Source organism: Odocoileus virginianus, chromosome 8 (assembly GCF_023699985.2).
Source record: "Odocoileus virginianus isolate 20LAN1187 ecotype Illinois chromosome 8, Ovbor_1.2, whole genome shotgun sequence".
NCBI lineage: Eukaryota > Metazoa > Chordata > Mammalia > Artiodactyla > Cervidae > Odocoileus > Odocoileus virginianus.
In genome coordinates this window covers 14,785,770-14,805,805 of record NC_069681.1, presented here as the reverse complement: position 1 = coordinate 14,805,805, position 20,036 = coordinate 14,785,770, and the positions used below count along the sequence as shown (strand labels likewise).

General features: G+C 47.8%; 1 long non-coding RNA gene across 1 annotated transcript in view; it reads right to left on the bottom strand.

The window, feature by feature from the left end:
- LOC110125080 (uncharacterized) overlaps positions 1–20,036 on the bottom strand; it is a 55,791-nt gene that overhangs the window by 20,209 nt on the left and 15,546 nt on the right. The window lies entirely within an intron of this gene.

Genomic DNA, 20,036 nt, shown 5'->3' with positions numbered 1-20,036 from the left:
GCTGTTCCGCCTGTGGGAATGGCGTCCTCTGGAGTTGAGCAATGCGCCGCCTGCGCAGCTGTACACCGCAGCCCAGAAGGCGAAAGACCCCGGACACACAGGAATGGGGGAGTGTATCAGTAAACCCTCCTGGCTGTGGCCGATATACCTACTGAAGCTCGTTTAAGCAGAAAATACATGAGGTAGTTCACAGGAGGGCCAGAGAGTCATAGAGTTGGGGACAGAGCAGCCAGCGAAAACTACCTAGCTATATATACCTCAAAATTCTTCTGGCAGAAATACCACTGTGTACACTGGATACTGGGGTCAGAGACTCAGCCACAGCTGCCTCAAGGGTAGCAGAATATGGCTCCCCAAAATGGGACTGTGGGAGTTCAGGATGTAGCACCCCAAAACATGCCACTTTGACATATTGGTTATATTGAGCCCTAGGCACTGGGAAAATAACAAATACACAGAGAAGTCTTTTTCTGAACTCCCCTTATCTACCTAAAGACAGATTTTCCAGGAGGAAACCCATTGTCATAAATCATCTCTCTAGGAATTTCACCAACTGGGGAAGATGGACTGTATCACAGGAGAGAAAGGAAGTCAGCACCTCACTCAGACAAACTTCATCACAAACTATCATCTCTCCTATCTGTTCTTCTAAGGGTCCATTCAACTTTCTTAGAAGTCAATTTTTCCTCCCATTAAGAGGAGGATTTCACCCTCCTCTCCTGTCCCTGTTAAGATGATATTTGGCCTGAATTCTTTTTTTTAATTAATTAATTTTTGGCTGCATTAGGTCTTCATTGCCACACGGGCTTTCTCTAGTTGGGGCGAACAGTTGCAGTGTGTGGGCCGCTCTTGTGGAGCACAGGCTTTGGAGCTTGAGGGCTTCGGGAGTTGCAGCGCATGGACTCAGTTGCTCCCACAGCATGAGGAATCTTCCCGGACCAGGGATCGAACCCATGTCCCTGCATCGGCAGGCAGATTCTTAACCGCTGGGCTAGCAGGGAAGTCCGAGCCTGAATTCTAAGCCACTTCTTTGAGTTACTCATTTTCTCCAGGTATCTCTCACATGTGCAAGCAGCAGACATGTTAATAAACTCCTGTTTGTTTCTCGTGTGCATCTGCGTTTTATTACGGGGTCTTAGCCAAGAACTCAGAAGGCTAGTTATTGAGTTGCTAAGTTGTTTCCGACTCTTTGCGACCCTGTGGACTGCAGCTCGCCAGACTTCCCTGTCCTTCACCATCTCCTGGAGTTTGCTCAAACTCACATCCATTGAGTCGGTGATGGTAGTGGGGAAGTATTTTCCTCCCCTACTAGGGCCAGACATCCCTACCACTGTACTTGCCAGGAGATCTAATCCCTAAATCATAGGAGGAGGTCTTGTTGTAGCCACGCTCTCCGGGAAACAAACTCACTCAGAGGGACAATGCAGATAGTGGAGTGCAGTTTATTACACCGGAGGGCCCAAGGCAGAGTCTCCTCTTAGCCAAGGACCCCGACCAGCATTTGTGAAAATCTTTTATACCCCATGTGTACGATGTGTACGTATCCAAACCCACCACCCCAATTCCCTTGAGACTTACATAAACAAAGGAAGGGTAAATACAACTACAGTAACCCCATCATTCACGTGTTATGTGTTCAAATAGTCAATAATCAATAAGCCCGCAGTTACATTCCAAACAGTTAATAATCAATACGCTTCTGGTCACGTTCCAACCAGTTAATAATCGATAAGCCTGTGATTACATCCTGATAGATACGGAAAAAGTTTATGACCTGTCCGGAGACAGGGGTGATTACAATATGTTTCCTCTTAGGCAATGAGTAACCTGGATGTGATCTTCAAGATTCCCCTGTCCGGAGGGGGTCTTATCCTTCCATTGTCGTTCCCACAGGCACTAAGAGAGAGTTCAGAGTCCACTGGAGAGGCAGCCGAGCATGATCAGCACAAATAGGCCTGAGATGGAGTCCTGGCCCTATGAATTCCTTCTTAAGTCTTAATGCCAGGGAAACTGGGCAGAATTGGCCTTAGCTTTCAGACTCTCTAGCTCCAGAAAGCAAACTAAAAGCAATTAGAATCTGTACTACATGAGCCAACTTATATGACCTGTCACCATAAAGGATGAGAGGCTGTGAGTTCTAGGATCAAAACTGGGGACTCGAAGCAGCTACCACTGGGATGATTGCCTGAGTTCTGGGTTGTCCCGATGCTGGTGTGGGCTGGGAAACAAGGGGTGAATCATTTAAGTAAGAAACACCAACATCTCAGAAGTAGACTGCATTGTGCCAGTAGAACCTCTTCCTGAAATGATGAACTAAATCACAAGCGAAGCGCCACATATAATATTTACTACTTAAAGAATTCCATTGTAGATCCTTCTGCAAAGTGAATAACCATCCTTCTATATTTCTCTCCAGTGAAGCTGGATTAATATATTGAGCTTTCTTAAATCAAGGTGTACTATCCCCTTGGAGCCTTTAAAAGAATGGAACGTCACAAATCTCATGAAAAGAGGCCATAAAGAGTCGCAGCTCTGACATAATAGGCAGGACATAACTGCAAGACGGAAACTGGAAACTGGCGTTAAGCCCCCTGCCTTCCATGTGAAGAGCTGGAACTCATCAGTTTGGACACGGAGGGAAAGCCTGTGATCTGAATACCTGGCTGTGTCCACTTAGTGGCTGATGTCCTCAGAGATCTCAGCTCAAACGCAGATCATGGGTCCCACGTTCGCATGTGAGCTACAAATACTCACTCAGGTGCTGGACAGGAGGCATGGGCACTTAACACTCTCATAAAAAAGCAGCGTGCAGATGGTAATTAACGCCTCACTGTCCCCAGCACGCAAAGAGGATTTGCTATAGTGGCAGCAACTTTGATTTTTTTTTTTCTAATTTTTGCTCAGAGAGCCGGAGGCCAGAAGCTGTACATTATGAAAGATTTCTCTGCCTGTTCCCTCAAATCTCAGCGCATAATGGAGATTGGTTCCCCTTAATAGATTCATGTACTCTTTCCCCCGTGCCTTGTCAAATAATAGCACAATCCAAGCAGTAAGACAGGAGTCCAGGCGCACACCCGGCTCACAAGGCCAACAGTGGGGAGGGGGCTTGTTTATTACCCTGTCTGGAGCAGAATCAAATTACTTATGGGCCATTTATATGCAAATGCATCATTCATTTAGCAAACACGCTGCATATGCAGACAATTTGGCCAAACAATGGATCTATAAGGACATCCCCTGCTCATCTTCAAATATCAACTGTGTGTTTTCAAAGGGGATTTGGATTTTCTCTGAATTGATCAAACTTGACAAGTAATTTCTACCTAATGTTCTGGCTAGTCTCGTCTCTCTTCTCCATCTATAGGTGAGAAATCCTATTTTCTGCTAGTGACAGGGTAATGCAAAAGGCTACAGACGCAGGAAGAGGAGGCGATTCTTGTGCCTGGGACTAGGTTGCCACATTCTGAAGGATCTGTTTTGTTAGGTTGCTTTGAAATTACAAAACCTTTCCATTCGACACACGCCCCATCCCCCACCCCATTTACACCTTCTGAGCTGCCGCGGGAAAAGAAGCTGTGAAGAAATCTAAGCCATCTTTGTACAAAGGTAGACAGCGTTCTCACACAGCGGCTCCCAAGATCGTCTCAGTCCCTGCCTGGGAATTATAAACCAGCTACTGCTGTTCCAACCACTCTCAGAATCAATGAAAACCACATTAGGGAAGAAGACACCAGATTTGAAAACTCGCCTCATCCTGTAGTTTACTAAGAAAACGACAGCTTGATTCAGTTGTAGGAAACAATTGGATGAATAGAAACCATTGGGAGAAGAGCCAGGGAATCAGCCCAGTAGGTCAGAGATGTAAAAGGGAGTTATTAGAATTTTTCTACTGAGGGCCCACTGAACTCAAAGATCAGCCTCTACGTATTCTAATCAAATGATTAAAACCTACACAGGCATTTTTCCTTGTACCAGGCAGATGACCTTTAAAAAAAAAAAAAAAAATCACTTTTTTTTTTTTGGTCCATGTCCAAATGGAAAATTACCTGTGATCTGCCTCCTCAAGGAGCCTTAGCCCAACAGAATCTTCTACCAATCCCAAGAGATGCCTTGGCCTGGTCATTTGCTGCTGCTGTTTAGTCACTAAGTCATGTCCAACTCCTTGCCATCCCATGGACTGTAGCCCACCTGGCTCCTCTGTCCATGGAATTTTCCAGGCAAGAATACCAAAGTAGGTTGCCAATTCCTCCTCCAAGGGATCTCCCTGACCCAGGGATTGAACCCAAGCCTCCTGCATTGGCAGGCAGATTCTTTACTGCTAAGCCACCAGGGAAGCACTTGGCCCGGTCATTAGAAAACAATAATTAAATTGCCAATGCGTCCTTTAACTAGGTACCTCTGTTTTACTGGAAAGCCAGTCAATGCCTAGATTTAACCAACAGTGATAAAGTAGCAATGATGTGTACCAGGAATGCTGGGCCAGATGCCTTTGAAATTTCTTAAGGGAAAAAAAGCCTTGCTATTGTATTTTATTACTTCAACAAATTTTAGAAAACGTTTGCTAGGGTATAATTCTCCAAATGCTAAATACAACACATGCCAAATGAATAGTAAGTCACCTTATCTATCCCTCTCTCTCTTTCCCCACCCATTTCTAAACTCCATACACACAGCACACACATTCTGTATCCAAACTACTTTCCCACTCTCCACTTCTTGCAACAATTCTTAAAACCTGCGGCTGCTACTTCTTTAACCACTAATGTCATCCCTTATGTGTGTTCTGGCCTCATCCCTCACTACTGTACTATCTCAGCTCTCTCTCATCACAAACTACCTCTTTACTGCCAAATGCAGCGGCCTCTTGTTTTACTCGAACTCTCTGCCACAGTTGGTGTTGTGAGGCTGCCAGGGCTAACACCATGACAGGCGGCCCAGACCTAAGTTTCGGTTTCCCCCGAAATGGTTAAGATTCCCTACCCCCATCAGGCCACCTGGAGCCAGCCAATCAATATGCGCCCAGTAAGAAAAAGGGAACCTATCAGGGGAAAGCTGAAAAGCCCGCGAACGCCTAAGTTTGAAAAAAGCCCGCAAAAGTTTGGACCAATAAAATTGCTTTGCAAACATGTAACCAATCCGCTTAAGCCAGCTACCAACTGCTTATGCTCACCCTATAAATTTGTGTAACAGCTCGGGCTCAGGGCTCTCTGACCCCGCACCACTGTGTTGGATGCGGTGGGAGCCCTGACTCGAGTCGGCAATAAACTTCCCTTTTTGCGAGTTGCATTGTCTTGGAGGCCTTCTCTCTTCCCGCTCGGGGATTCGGACATCAGGCATAACAGGTGTCATGGGTGGGTGGCTCATGGATTTCTGGGAAATTTCTGAGCCCTACCCAAAGAGGTCCACTCAGCATCTCACATCTAGCTTTTACCCAAAGTCGAGGCTGACCTGCTTCTTCTACCTGCACAGAAGCATCCTCACTGAACCTTCCATTCCCAAGTTTCTAGCCTCTCTCTCGGTCACCTGGACTAGAAACCCAACGGCGTCTTAACAGCTTCCCTTATCCTCCCCTGGCTTTTTCAGTCCACCTTGGTGTCCACTTGATTCTTCCCCTGCATCACTGGCTCTCCAAGAACTGTCCTGCATTTCCTGCATTCCCTCAAGGGATTCAAATCGCACATAAAGAGGTCCAACATAAAGAGGTCCCACTTTACATTATGTTGTATCTGCAGTTGGCAACATCAGTTGCCTCCACAGTGATGTTAGTGTGGGTGAGAATATTGGACTACTTCATACTGAAATACATGCTATTTGATATAAATGACTGTCGTGGAGTTTCTCCCATATACTACACTTGTGTGTGTGTGTGTGTGTGTGTGTGTGTGTGTGTGTGTGTGTTTAGTCAGTCTGTCGTCTCAGACTCTTTGTGACCCCATGGACTGTAGCCTGCCAGGCTCCTCCACCAATGGGATTCTCCAGGCAAGAACACTGGCGTGGGTTGCCATTTCCTTCTCCAGGGGATCCTCCAGACCCAGGGATCGAACCCATATCTCTTGTGTCCCTGGCCCTGCAGGCAGATTCTTTACTTATGAGCCATCGGACTTAGAGCATTACCATTTCTGAAATTAAGAGAATATCTTGGTTAGACTGCTTATGAGCTTCATTTTAGGTAGAGTTGATAAACACTGCTCTCTTGTAGAACAAGCGTTTAATCTTTCCCTTCCAGGCCCACTGATCCTTTCCAATTGCTTACCTAGATACCAAAATTTTCATCCGTCCCCTATCTCATCATATTGCCAACTTCATGCTTCTCCAATCCTCCTTTCGATCAGAAAGGTGATGGTTAATACAGGCAGACTAAGTCACCTTCAACACCTCCCCACTGTCATGAGAGGCGATTCTAAACTCCTGACCATGGCATGTAAAGCTATCACAGAGGGGTCACTGCCACTTCTCAGGCTGTGGCCCTCCACATGTTCTAAGCTTCAGACACTGGGGTGTGTCTGTGACCAAGTCCAAGCTCACTCTGCCCGCTGCACAACAAGCCAATCAATCCAAGAGATGAGGTGTTGAGGCAAGGAAAGACTTTTATCAGGGAGCCCATTGACCATGAACGTGGCAGGCTAGTGCCTCGAAATAACCATCTTATGGGGTCTGGATGCCAGGTTCTTTTGTAGATCAGAGATGGGGGGAGGTTAGGAAGCAAAGTAGAAAGGTCATTAATCTTGCAAATATCTCCTAAAATGGCAAGTTTCAGGCAGGGAGTGTGTTAATCTCTTCCTTCGTGGCATCTACAGGTGGACAGGGTTCTGAACAAAGGCAATTTAGTTTACACTCAGGCAGAGGGGCAGGGTTCACTAAGGCAGGTCATTATGTATGATTATAATAACAAAAGCAAAGAAAAGCAAATCCAAGAAGCAGTTCCAACATGGAGTCAGAATTGGCTTCTTCTCTGCAACAGGCTGACTCCTCTGGGCCTTCGCTTATGCTGTTCCCTCCACTTGAACTGCCTGTCCCTCCCTCAAGCACCAGCATGGGATTCACCCCTCAAGGCATCCTTCCCTCCCCCAGGCCCCCACCCTTCTAGGCACTTTACTTAAACCCATCAGAGCACCCAGTTCCTCCCCGCTGCACCATGGATCAGGTAATTGCGTACCTCTCCCCAAAGGGGTGGTCCCCTGGGCCAGGACTGTCTCATTTATTGATACCTTGGTATCCCCCCTTTGACATAGTGTGTGCTCGAGAGCTCAAAATGCTTCTTGAGTTCAGCTGAAATAGCCAAATCTTGCCAGAACGCAAAGCATTCCTGGACAAAGACCATCTGTTGGGAGAAACCCAAGGGAGGGATATGTCCACAGTCCTGTTAACAAGGCTAACTGTGGGGCTTAGCGAAAAGCCTCAGACATTTCTGTCCTGCTATTTTAACTGAAATTAAAGGCAAACAACAGTAAAACAAAGAGAAATAAATGCAGCATTCTCTTAAAAGTCCATGTTACCAAGTCCAAGCTCGTTCTGCTTGCCTCGCAAGAGAAGCCGATGAATCTGAGACAAAAGTTTTAGGACGTGGAAGGGACTTTATTTGGGAGCTGGCTGACCAAGAAGATGGCAGGCTAGTGCCACAAAATAACCATCTTGTCGGGGCCTGGTTGCCAGAATCTTTTATGGAAAAGAATTGGGGGGAGTGGCGAGGTGAGGAAACAAAGTAAAAAAACTTTTCAATCCTTGCAAATGTCCGCTAGAATGGCAAGCCTCGGGCAGGGGGATGTGTTAGTTTCACAGGCCATTAAATATGCTCACAACAACAAGAGAGGCAAGGAAAGGGTTAAAGTCCCAGTAGCAGGTTCAGCATAAATTCAAAACTAACCCTTCCTGGTTACAGTCAGACTGGCAGGCCGCTTCAACTTGCAGAGCTCTGCTCCCCGGCGACCCACCACCACCACCACCGTTCCTGCCCCAGAACCCCTCCCGGTGGGGGTCCTGTGGAGTCGGGGTGATTCTCCCGCCAGGGCTCCTCCAGCCAAGTGGCCAAGCAGGGAAGCCGCACTCCTCACTCCGCGGTGAGCTGTGGTCCAGGCCCCCCGGGGAAACACGCCCTGCAGCCGGGTCTGAGCAACATCGCAAAACAAGGTCCTGCAGTGCCCTGCACACAGCAGTGCCAGGTACCCCCAGGCGGGCCTCCGAGGTCGCCCAGCCCGGGTCCCCATCCTCCCCTGCCTGCTCTCCCCTCTGTCTCAGTCAGCTCTGTCCCCCTGGTCCCCCACCCCCTCCTCACGTCACCCCTCTCCCCCTCCCTCCGTCCTCCAACAGCTCTGAGCATCTCTGCTCTAGAACCTGCACGGAGCTCCCCTCTTCCCAGTCTCCTCCCTGTCGCCTCTGCCTGGAAAGCTCTCCCTCCTGCCCACTCATCTCCAGTTATCTGGGTAATTCTCACTCCTCCCGGAGCCTCAGGGATGCCTCCCCTGGCCCCCCGATCGAATGTAAGGCTCACACTACATCAGACTCCTCCGCTAGCACGGCCTGCGATCTGTCGCTCCCTAACCCTCAGCACACTTGTGGGGCTTTGCTTTATGTTTGTCTTCCCCGGTATATGCCTGTTCACCAGAGCATCCCCAGGGCCCAACACGGGGTCTGGCACATAGCAGAAAATCAATACTTATTTACAGAATTGAAACGAGCTGCCTGACTGTATAGGTCTGCAGATTTCATGGGAATATCTACCATGGACCAGACAGCACTGGAGAACAAGGTGGGCAGAATCTCTGTTGTCACAAGTCTTCCACTGCAGTGGGAGGAGACAGATTTTTAAAAGAGCTGAAAAAAGGAATATGATTATTGCCAACAGTGCTGTTTCTGAACAAGTTAAAATCCTCCCTTTCCTATAACTTGCCCAGGTAGACAGTTACCTAAGTTTCAACTCCCTTAAAGGCTATGATCACCCCATACTTCACAATATTAACATGATGTTAGTGGGGAAGAAGCAAGACGGATGGCCTAGAGGTTGACAGCCAGGGTGTGGCCACCTTTCCCCACGTGGGCCTCAGTTCTCCTGTCCTCTCTGTGTCTACATCACAGCTCCAACTCAGGTCTTCTTTGATTCCAGCTATTCACAAATGTCTCTGCCTCCATTTGTGCACAGGAAGGCAAGGACTATCCTTTCCTCAAGTCTGCACGTGGCTCAGCAAGTCTGCACGTGGCTCAGCATATAGCAGAAGCTCAATTAACATGTGCTACCTTTGAAAGAGCTGGGCCTAGAGGCTGTCACTCTGAGTGAAGTAAGTCATACCGAGAAAGAGAAATATTGTGTGATATCCTGTATATGTGGAATCCAAAAAGAAATGATACAAATAAACTTATTTACAGAAACAGTCTCACAGAGAATTTATGGTTACCAGAGGGAAGGATGAAGGGAAAAGACAGGGTGTTTGGGATGGTCATGTACATGCTGCTATATTTAAAATGGCTAACCAACAGGTACCTACGGGATAGCACAGAAACTCTACTCAATGTTATGTGGTAGCCTGGATGGGAGGGGAGTATAGGGGCTTAAGTTATTTGCCCCAAGTCACTCACCTTGATGGAGAAGGAAATGGCAACCCACTCCAGTATTCTTGCCTGGAAAATTCCATGGACAGAGGAGCCTGGTGGGCTCCAGTCCATGGGGTTGCAAAGAGTCAGACATGACTGAGCACGCGTGCGCGCGTGCACACACACACACACACACACCCCTTGAAAATGGCCAAATTAGATTTTAAATGCAGTAGGACTAAGTCTAGAACTACAATCACTACAATCTGCAATCACTTTGCCATGGTCAGGTGACTTGCATTTGAATGAGGATTTCATCTCCTCCTGGCTGCGTTCTCTTGAGTACACAGTAAGTGCTTGAGAACAGAGTCTATTATTATCATTATCATACTTACTGCGCACACGCTCAGTTGCTCAGTTGTGACCAACGCTTTATGACCCCATGAACCGTCACCTGCCAGACTCCTCCGCCCATTGGAGTCTCCGGGTGAGAAAACTGAAGTAGGTTGCCATTTCCTTCTCCAGGGGATCTTCCCTTCCCAGGGGTTGAACCCACATCTCCTGCATTGACAGGCGAATTCTTTACCAGTGAGCCAACGGGGAAGCCCACCATTAAATAATTGAGACCATGGGGCAGGATGCCTGAGGATTTAGAAAGCAGGGGAAGGAAGGGAGAATGACTGGGAGGCATCTGAGCCTGCTGGCCAGCATTAAACTTCAGCTCACGGGAAGCCTGGAATGAAGAAGCATGGCTCTCGTTCTCTTGCCCTGAATTAGTCATTCCCCTTCGTGAAGCAGCAGACACCCACGAGGGAAGTGTGGGTCAAAGATGACCTCAGCCTTAGAGCCATCGTTTCCATCACCTCCATCCACAAGGGATGGACCACACTGACAGCTGCAGAAAGACCCAGAGAGGCACCGCTGACTGCCCAGCTGCTGGTCAGCTCACAGAGGACTGCACGATCACGGCCCTCCACTGCAGGTGGCAGTGCTAGAGAAGACCTAGAAAGCTGGCACAGGGGAGGATTAGGGTGAGGAGAGTGAGGCATTCACCGTGGGGACAAAAGGGAGTGCCAAAAATTAATAATTGAGATAATATTTTAATGAAATTAAAAAAAAATCAGAATTGATGCCCCCAAATTCCATGCTGAAACGTATCAGTACCATAAATAAAGACCAGGTGTGATTCGACACTTTGTACAGCCCTGAGACTGAGTTCCTCACCTGGCCCAGCCTTGATTATCTAGGCATAGACAAGAGACCTAGTCCCCACATCTGGTGTAGGGACCAGAGGAGGTGTGGTTCCCACCCTTTGGGAACTTATAGGCTTATCTTGGTGAACCAGGGAGCAGTTGAACCATACAACTGCTTACTAGGCCAAAGGAAATTCAAACAATATTTATGGAGAGTGAAATGTCAATATTACTCAAAACCCTCCAAAATATGCGCTTTAACTCAGCAATTCTGCTTCTAAGAAGTTATCTTAAGGAAATAATAGTAGATATGTCAGGTAGTTAGAATAGGGAAAAGGAGTCCAGAATGGCAGTGGCTAAAAGATAAGGAAGAGAAAAGCCCGTGAAAATAGAACAAAGGAAGGTCTGAGGACCAGAGTGAGGACCTCAGGTAGAACAAACAACACTCCTGGCTAACCCAATTTACATAGGGCAGGCCCGGGGGGCGAGGGGGGGGTGCGGGTGGGCCTGGGGGGGGCGTAGGGGGTAGGGGGTGAGGGGGTGGGAACATATAAAAAGAGGAGCCAAAGGGCTGGGTCTCTCTCTGTCTCTCTCTCTCCCCCGCATGCTGGGGCACTCTTCTCGTCCCGTCTTTGGGTCGACATGCCCTCATGCCTCGAGGATGGATTTTCCTGCTATTATCTAAATAAAATAGAGCTGTAACTCGGAGCTGTAACACTGATTTGTCTAAGAGCTATAACACAGTCCATTCGAGACCCGAGAGCTATAACACGGTCTGTCCGAGACCCGAGAGCTGTGACGCGCGGAGGGCTTTAATGTCTGTCACTCCACATCTTTGTTGTGACGAGACAGAACCGAGGAGCATACACTCGCCTGACATCTACGTGCAAAGACATTCATCACTGCACAGCTTATGCGAAAGAAATCTTATAAGCCTCTAAAATGACTCAAAACACAGAATTGATTTTAGTAATAAAACTGTAACAAGATATCCATATAACAAAATACTATTCTGCCACTTAAAACAATGCTGTAGAAAAACTTAATGACATGAAGAAAAGCTCATGGCACACTGTGCCATGAGGAAATAAGTGAGGAAATAAATAAGTGAGGAAAATAACTGAACATGTATATATGAAAATCTGCTTAAGGAGCTAAAAATGATCACCTTTGAGGCCAGCGAGCTATATGGTGGTTTATATTATATTCTATGTTATCGGCATTTTCTAAAATGAATTGGGATTCCCAGGTGGCTCAGAAGGTAAAGAATCTGCCTGCAATGTGGGAGACCCGAGTTTGATCCCTGGGTCAGGAAGATCCCCTGGAGAAGGAAATGGCAACCCACTCCAGTATTCTTGCCTGGAGAATCCCATGGACAGAGGAACATGGTGAGCTATAGTCCATGGGGTCGCAAAGAGTTGGACATGACTGAGCACACATATACACAAAATGAATTGCTCTTATAATCAGATCTCAACATACTCTACTTTTTTTAAGAAGCACGGATCTGTTGACAGGTTAATAGACGCCTGGCGGGAAGGAGACACATCACTGCAGGAAGAGGATGGACACAGGCAGTAAGGGCGGCCAGGCTGGCTGGAGCAGGTGAGGCGCCTGGCCGAGTACAGGGTTCTCCGCCACACTCACGGAGGGACGCGGGGCACAGAACCTGGAGTGGAGGAAAGGTTCATCGGATTCAGAACCGGACGCAGCTGACCGTAGGGCTGCCAATTCCAGAAAGCCCTTGATAATCCTAGATCCTGAGCACAAAGGATCCAGTGACCTGTTCCATCAAAGAGGGAAGGAGCCACAGGCATGATTCAGAGACCGTGAGGAAAAGTTCCAGCAGCTCCTCTGATTAAAACTGCAAATCCACAGCCCTCCCCCTAATCCCTTGGTGAAAAGGGAAGATTAGCACAAGTCTGCAGCCCTGACAACTCCCGCCACCCCTTTCAGTCCCTTGTAAAATTTTAGGCATCTCCCTGGAGACCCCGAGCTGGGCTACTGCCACTGCCTTCCCACTAATTGGAAAACTGTAATAAGAAAGTAAACACTGCCGATTCCATAATAACCTGAAAACAGAGCAGCCTGCCTTGTGTTCCCTGATTACTCTATTCGTTTACTAAATACACTAGCAGGAGGGCTTGAAAGGATGAAAGATGGGGGCTATTGTGAGCCCTTGATGTCACTGCATTTTTCATTGTAGTAAAACAATAACTTCTGTACTGGGGGAGATCACCTGGTTAGGGAAAACCTTCGGACTCCCAAGGGCTGGGCTTTGCAAATTTGAATGACTCCATTTGGGGACATAAAGGACGCCGTTTGCTCTGCCAGCCACTGAATCATTAAAACCACTGCGGGAGGAGGAAGAGGTAGGAGCACAGGTGACTCAGTAGGGCCGTTGCTTCTTCCTCCCTTTTTGTTCCAAACCACTTCACACCTGGCATCTGCAGTGTCTTAAAGACACAGGAGGCAAGGGGGAGTCCACGGGGCAGGGAGGGGCTGGAGCGGCCCCATGGGGAGTGCACGATGTGCCCCGGGCTCCCAACCTGGTCCCAGAGTCCTGAGAACTGCAGTGGCTGCAGCCCGCTTGCAGCTCCCAGGGAAGTAACCCAGCCACAACCACGGCATCGTTGCTCTGGGTGATCCTTATCAGTTAGCTGACAACCCAGGGGCCCAAGGACCCCGACTGCAGAATCCACTGACTTCCTATTTGCCCAGCATGTTTTTGAAGGCTGTCCTGCTTTCATTGCTGAGTTCTAGAGAGTTAGGGCTTCCCTGGTGGCTCACCTGGTAAAGACTCTGCCTGCGATGCGGGAGAACTGGGATTGATCCCTGGATAGGGAAGATCCCCTGGAGAAGAAAATGGCTATCTGTTAGGGAAATTAAATAAATGACCTTGTTTAGGCTTCAGAGACAAAGCAGAGCAGCCTCTGGCCTTGCTTCTAACCTGTCTGGACGCTTCCCTGGCTGCCTGCTGTGAGTGCAAGACTTGAAAGTGAAAGTGCAAGTCACTCAGACGAGTCCATCTCTTTGTGACCCCATGGACTGTAGTCCATGGAATTCTCCAGGCCAGAATATTGGAGTGAGTAGCCTTTCACTTCTCCAGGGGATCTTCCCAACCCAGGGATTGAAACCAGGTCTTCCGCATTGCAGGCGGATTCTTTACCAGCTGAGCCACAAGGGCAGCGCAAATAAGATAGGGGACAAATCTTGAAATTGTTGAGCTGCTGGAGGGGCCTCGGCCAACCACCCAAGCCCCGAGCTTAACAACATTCCAAGTTTTACAAGACAAAACAAACATTATTAACATGAAACCAGAGCTGCAATTTTCTCACAGATTGATAGGGATATCAGTTTAAATCCTGGGATTATAAGCAGGAACCCGAACTGCCATCTCCGAAGTCGCACCCACAGAGCAAATGCGTTGCCTGGGACCCTTCCCAACTGGGATTCCAATGTGCGGTGTCACAGAACTTCCCAAGGGCTGTTTGAGTCTAGATGTTGGTCAAAACCCAGTTTGGTGATGTATCCTCTGCTCTTCCTATTTCTCTTTTCTTTTAATGTTATTGAAAGTAAACTAGATAATTCTCTAATAAATACTGATATTATTTATTTGTATAGAATGAGCAGCTTATTTTGTTAACAAATCCTTCGAACCAGAGACGAAAGTGAAAACTTTCGGCCAAACACTACCCACTCCAGTATTCTTGCCTAGAGAATTCCATGGATAGAGAAGCAGGGCTACAGTCCATGGGATCACAAAGAGCTGGACGTGACTGAGCAACTAACATAACAGAGAGTTAATCAAGTGTGGAAGTGGGACAAAGTGGTACAAAATACTGCAAAAGATGAGGATATTTACTCTCAGTCATTCAACATCAATGCTTTTTTTTTTCAATAATTTATCTATTTCTTCAGCTGCTCCGGGTCTTAGTTTCAGCCTGAGATCTTCAGTCTTACTGTGGCATGCAGGATCTTTAGTTGCAGCATGTGGGATCTAGTTCTCCGAGCAGGGATTGAACCCAGGCCCCGTGCATTGGGAGTGAGGAGTCTTAGCCGCTGGACTACCAGGGAAGTATCCATTGCTGCTTCTTACATTCACTGCACAAACATATTACAACATTCCAGGGCAACTAAACTAGTGGACAATATTAATGGAAATACAATAGAGGCTATGCATTCAAAAGTATCCGATTCAACAGACTCACGAAAGGGATTAACCAAGTTTTAATGAGAAGTGAGTCTGCAGTAATTTTACAGGAAATGATTATCTTCATTCCAAAAAACTGTGAATAACCGTCTCCACTGCAATGCGGGTAGTCAGAGAGGTATGTGTTACTAAAAGAACCAGTTCACAAGTAGGCCATGATCACTGTGTTTGCCCAAGAGTAGCAGACATGTTAACTGTGAGACTGTCTAAAGTGAAAGTGAGGTCACTCAGTTGTGTCTGATTCTTTGCGACCCCATGGACTGTAGCCTACCACGTTCCTCCGTCCATGGGATTTTCCAAGCAAGAGTACTGGAGTGGGTTGCCGTTTCCTTCTCCAGAGGATCTTCCCGACTCAGGGAATCAAACCCGGGTCTCCTACATTGCAGGCAGACGCTTTACCCTCTGAGCCACCAGGGAAGCCTTGCCAGGTGGCTCCTGGTTTCCTCCTGGGTCTGATTCCTCTCTGAGGCTCGAGTGTGGTTCATTGTCCACTGCTTGTTCCAGGTAAAGGGAGATGGTATCATGTGCCTTATGGCTTTACACAAAGGAATACATTTTTTAATGGGTTGCTGGTTTAAGATAAATTTATAGGTATACTTATGCTTGTAACATAATACTTTGTAACATAATGCTCCAATACTTTGGCCACCTGATGCAAAGAACTGACTCCTTGGAGAAGACCCCAATGCTGGGAAAGATTGAAGGCGGGAGGAGAAGAGGACAACAGAGGATGAGATGGTTGGATGGCATCACTGACGTGATGCACATGAGTTTGAGCAAGCTCTGGGAGTTGGTGATGAACAGGGTAGTCTGGCATGCTGCGGTCCATGGGGTCTCAAAGAGTCGGACATGACTGAGTGACTGAACTGAACTGATCTGATGCTTGTAACAAAGGAGGATACCTCTGTCAATGTAAATGTCCATGACATGTGATAAGGCATGTGACTCCATTTCCCTTTACCTGGAATAAGCACTGGACAATGGACCACACGTGAACGTCAGAGAGGAATCAGGCCCAGGAAGAAACCAGGAGACACCTGGCAAGATGTACCCTGGCCTGGGAGCCAGAAGAGGAAATGCTGAAGGATGGAGCATAGCAGGAGGGGGTGGTGGAGAAGCCACTGCTGAACCAGTGTGTGGCAGCCCTTGGCATTGCCCTACATCTGGTCTAATCCCCAAAGCCCTGCAGGTGGGGCGGCCCACAGTTTTAAGGAAGATGGTTTCCCTATGCATGCCAATTCTGTTCCTCACCACAATAATAGCTAACACTTACCCAAGCAGTCCTTCTCAAGTTTTAACAGGCACATGAATCACCTGGAGATGTTGTTAAAATGCAGATTCTGATTTCATTGGTCTGTGTTGAGGTCCGAGATTTCCACGTTTCTATTAATAACTAGCTCATAGGTGTTGTGGGTTCGCCTGGTCCATGGGCTATATACTTTGTGACGATTACATTGTTACCGTGAGCCAGACAGGCTTTGTGCACAGTGTGTATTCACCACAGCAAACCTCCTAGGTAGGAACCAACTTGCAGGTGGAGAAACGCAGGCACAGGGAGGTTTTGCAACTTGGCTAAGGTCACACAGCTAATGAGGAATAGAACCAGGATTTGTTCCCTGGCAGTCAAGTGCTAGAGTTTGACTTTTAAAAGTCAGTTTTAATTCTTGGAGTTACAATTCTTCATACACTTCTATCGTACAATAAAACCACATATAAAGGTTCTGCCTGTAGATATTTCTTCAACACATTTACCTGCCAACATTTATGAGCAAGTGGGCTTCCCTGATAGCTCAGTTGGTAAAGAATCCGCCTGCAATGCAGGAGACCCCAGTTCAATTCCTAGGTCAGGAAGATCCCCTGGAGAAGGGATAGGCTACCCACTCCAGTATTCTTGGGCTTCCTTGTGGCTCAGATGGTAAAGAATGTGCCTGCAATGCGGGAGACCTGGGTTTGATCCCTGGGTTGGGAAGATCTCCTGGAGAAGGGAAAGGCTACCCACTACAGTCTTCTGGCCTGGAGAATTGCATGGACTGTATAGTCCATGGGATCCAAGAGTCAGACATGACTGAGTGACTTTCACTTTCATGGAGCAAGTATTTTGAGCCAAGCCCTGGGCTAGTTCATGTTTGCAGAGAACAGCCGTGCCTAAAGGAGCTGGGGGAGGTAGACAGGGTGGTGGGACAAGTCACTTGACAGCTCTAATGCAGAGTGACCCACCCTGTATCACAATACGCATTGGATAACCTCGCATTGGCAACACAGGCAGAACTATGTCTCATTGTTTCGTTCTGCCCCTGGTGGAAGGGAAGGGAGGAAGGAAACTAAGATTTGTTTTCTTTTTTCAAAAGCCTAATACATGATAGGCATTATACATGTGTTACCTCATTCAATCCTCACATCGGCCTGAAATATAGGTGATATTTTCCCCACTTTAAAACTGTGTCCAAGGGAGGTGGTCCTAGGTGATCCACTGGCTAAGACTCTGAGCTCCCAATGCAGGGGGACTCAGGTTCCATCTTTGGTCAGGGAACTAGATCCCACATGACATAACTAAGAGTTCCCAAGCAGCAACTAAAGGTCCTGCATGCTGCAACTAAGACCCAGTGGAGCCAAAAGAATAAAGCTGTATCAGACCCTGTCCAAGGTCACAAAGCTAGCTAGCCGAATAGAAGCGGGCATTTGAACTTATGTATAACTGACTCCAAAGCTGGTATTTCGCCCATATGCTGTTGTTCCTGTTATGTATGTATTGCTGTGAAACGATCCCAAAACTTAAAACATCACGTGATTACACTCAAGGATTCTATATGACAGGAATTCAGAAGGTCCCAGCACAGAAGGTCCTCTGCAGTCTGATGTCTGGAGGACCCACTTCTGGGGGGCTTCTTGGCTCACAGGTCTGGGGCCTGGTCAGGAAGGCCTGAGGATGAGTTTGTCCCCCGTGTGGCCACTCTGGTATGGTAGTCTCAGGCTAGCCAGACTCTACACAATGGCCCGGGCTTCCCGGGTGGTGCAAGTGGTAAAAAATCCAGTTGCCAACGCTGGAGATAAACTAGTTTGATCCCTGGGTCAGGAAGATCCCCTGAAGAAGGAACTGGCAACTCACTCCAGTATTCTTGCCCGGGAGATCCCATGGACAGAGGAGCCTAGGGGGCTACAGTCCACGGGGTCGCAAAGAGTCAGACACGACTGAGTGAGTGAGCATGCACACACGCGTGCACGTGGCCCAGGGCTCCAGGACTGAGTGTTCTCACCAACAAGGTGGACGCTGCATGGCCGTTAACAGTCTAACTCTGGAAGTCACGGGGCACAGCTTCACCTTTCGCTGTTGGTATGCTGCAGTCACAGAGCCCCCCCAGATTCAAGGGAGAGGACATAGACCCCCACCTCCCATTGGGGTAATCTATCGACCTTGTGACTGTGTTGTAAAACCACCACAGACACTTTCAACCAGAGGGAGCACCCTCACATGTGGCCCTTGCCTTTTGGCACCACATTGAATACTTTTAGTAACTTTTATTAAAAAGTCTTTTAATAACTTTTATCAGTCTTTTAAAAAGACTTTTAATAACTCAGCCCATGAGGATGTCAAAAGCACCGCGTGGCTCTACTTGGACCCCACCCGAGAGAGTGGGTTAATGATGGTGGGAAGATCTCAGTGGGATCCGCTCACCTTTAATCACCCTGTAAGAGAGCTTGAAGGACCATTTTCATAGGAAACCATGGGCCTGGTAATGACACAGACTCTCCCCCATGAACACCCAGCACTGCTGTTGAATGCTAATACAGGACATGGCTGATGAGCTGTACCGGCTTCCCAGCCAGCCACATCTTCTTGAATCTGTCTCCTTACCACAGGCAGCAGTGACTCCCAGGTCAGGCATGATGGGTTAAAAGCTTCTGCATCGGGTTAGCATCATTCAGTACCCCTAAGAAGTCCTTGGCTTCCAGGGGACACTTAGAGTGGGGACCCTTGGCCACCAGTAAGGAGATTGTCTCAACTTCTATAGGACACTGTCCCCTTCCATCCTCCCTGGAACTCCACGTCCCAAAACCCATGGCTCTGAAAGCCCGACAAGGAGCCAGAGGGAGGGGTGTGCCATTCAATATTGTGGACAGGCGAGAACTCAGCAGGTAACTGATGGGGAGTTGATTGGACAGGAAGCCACTTAATCAATCTGAGCCGTTGCTGCGACCAGTCATGCAGAGCTCAATCAAACAACCAGAGTGCGAGACAGACCTCCTTTACCGATAACTTGGTGCTTCTCCCCACGCAATGTGGACTTATATTGATTTCAGCTTAACAACCCTGATCTAATATTTAGGGATTCTAAGAAAATGGAGTCTGCTCTTCCTTCCTTCCTGCCTCTCTTCCCTCCTTAACAATTTACTAGATAATCTAAGCACTAGGTCAGTGACTGAAACAGACAAAAATCCCTGCCCAGCTTTCATTAATGTTGGGAAAAGGTTAAGACCCACGAGTCAAAAAAAAAAAGTAAAATCGATAGTTGCTCAGCTGTGTCTGACTCTTTGTGACCCATGGACTATGGCCTGCCAGGCTCCTCTGTCCGTGGAATTCTCCAGGTAAGAATACTGGGGTGAGTTGCCATTTCCTTATCCTGGGTCGGATATTCCCAACCAGGTTTGATCCCTGGATCCCTGGGAGTGGGATCCCTGGAGTCTCCCACATTGGCTTTACCAGTTGACTTTACCAAGGCGGGTTCTTTACCACCGAGCCACCAGTACAACCCAAACAATTTGTAGATAATGCTAAAACGAGGTAAGCACTATGGGAAAATTAAGATTGCAAACAAGTGCTGGTGGGATCGTAAGGTGTTATACTGAGGGGCAAGGGAGGGAATCACTGTGAAGATGGTATCTGCACAAGAATGTGAAGGAAGCAAAGAAGTTCTCCACGGGGCACAAAGGCATTCCAGGCAGAGAGAACCACCACCTCTGGGGCCGGGGGCCAGGGTGGGGGGCTGACATGACTGTAGAACGGCAAGGAGGCCAGCGTCACTGGAGAAGATTGAGCGAGAAATTGAAAATGGTCTCAGAGGTATAAAAGGGCCCACTTATGGATTCTGGCTTTTATTCTGGGAGAA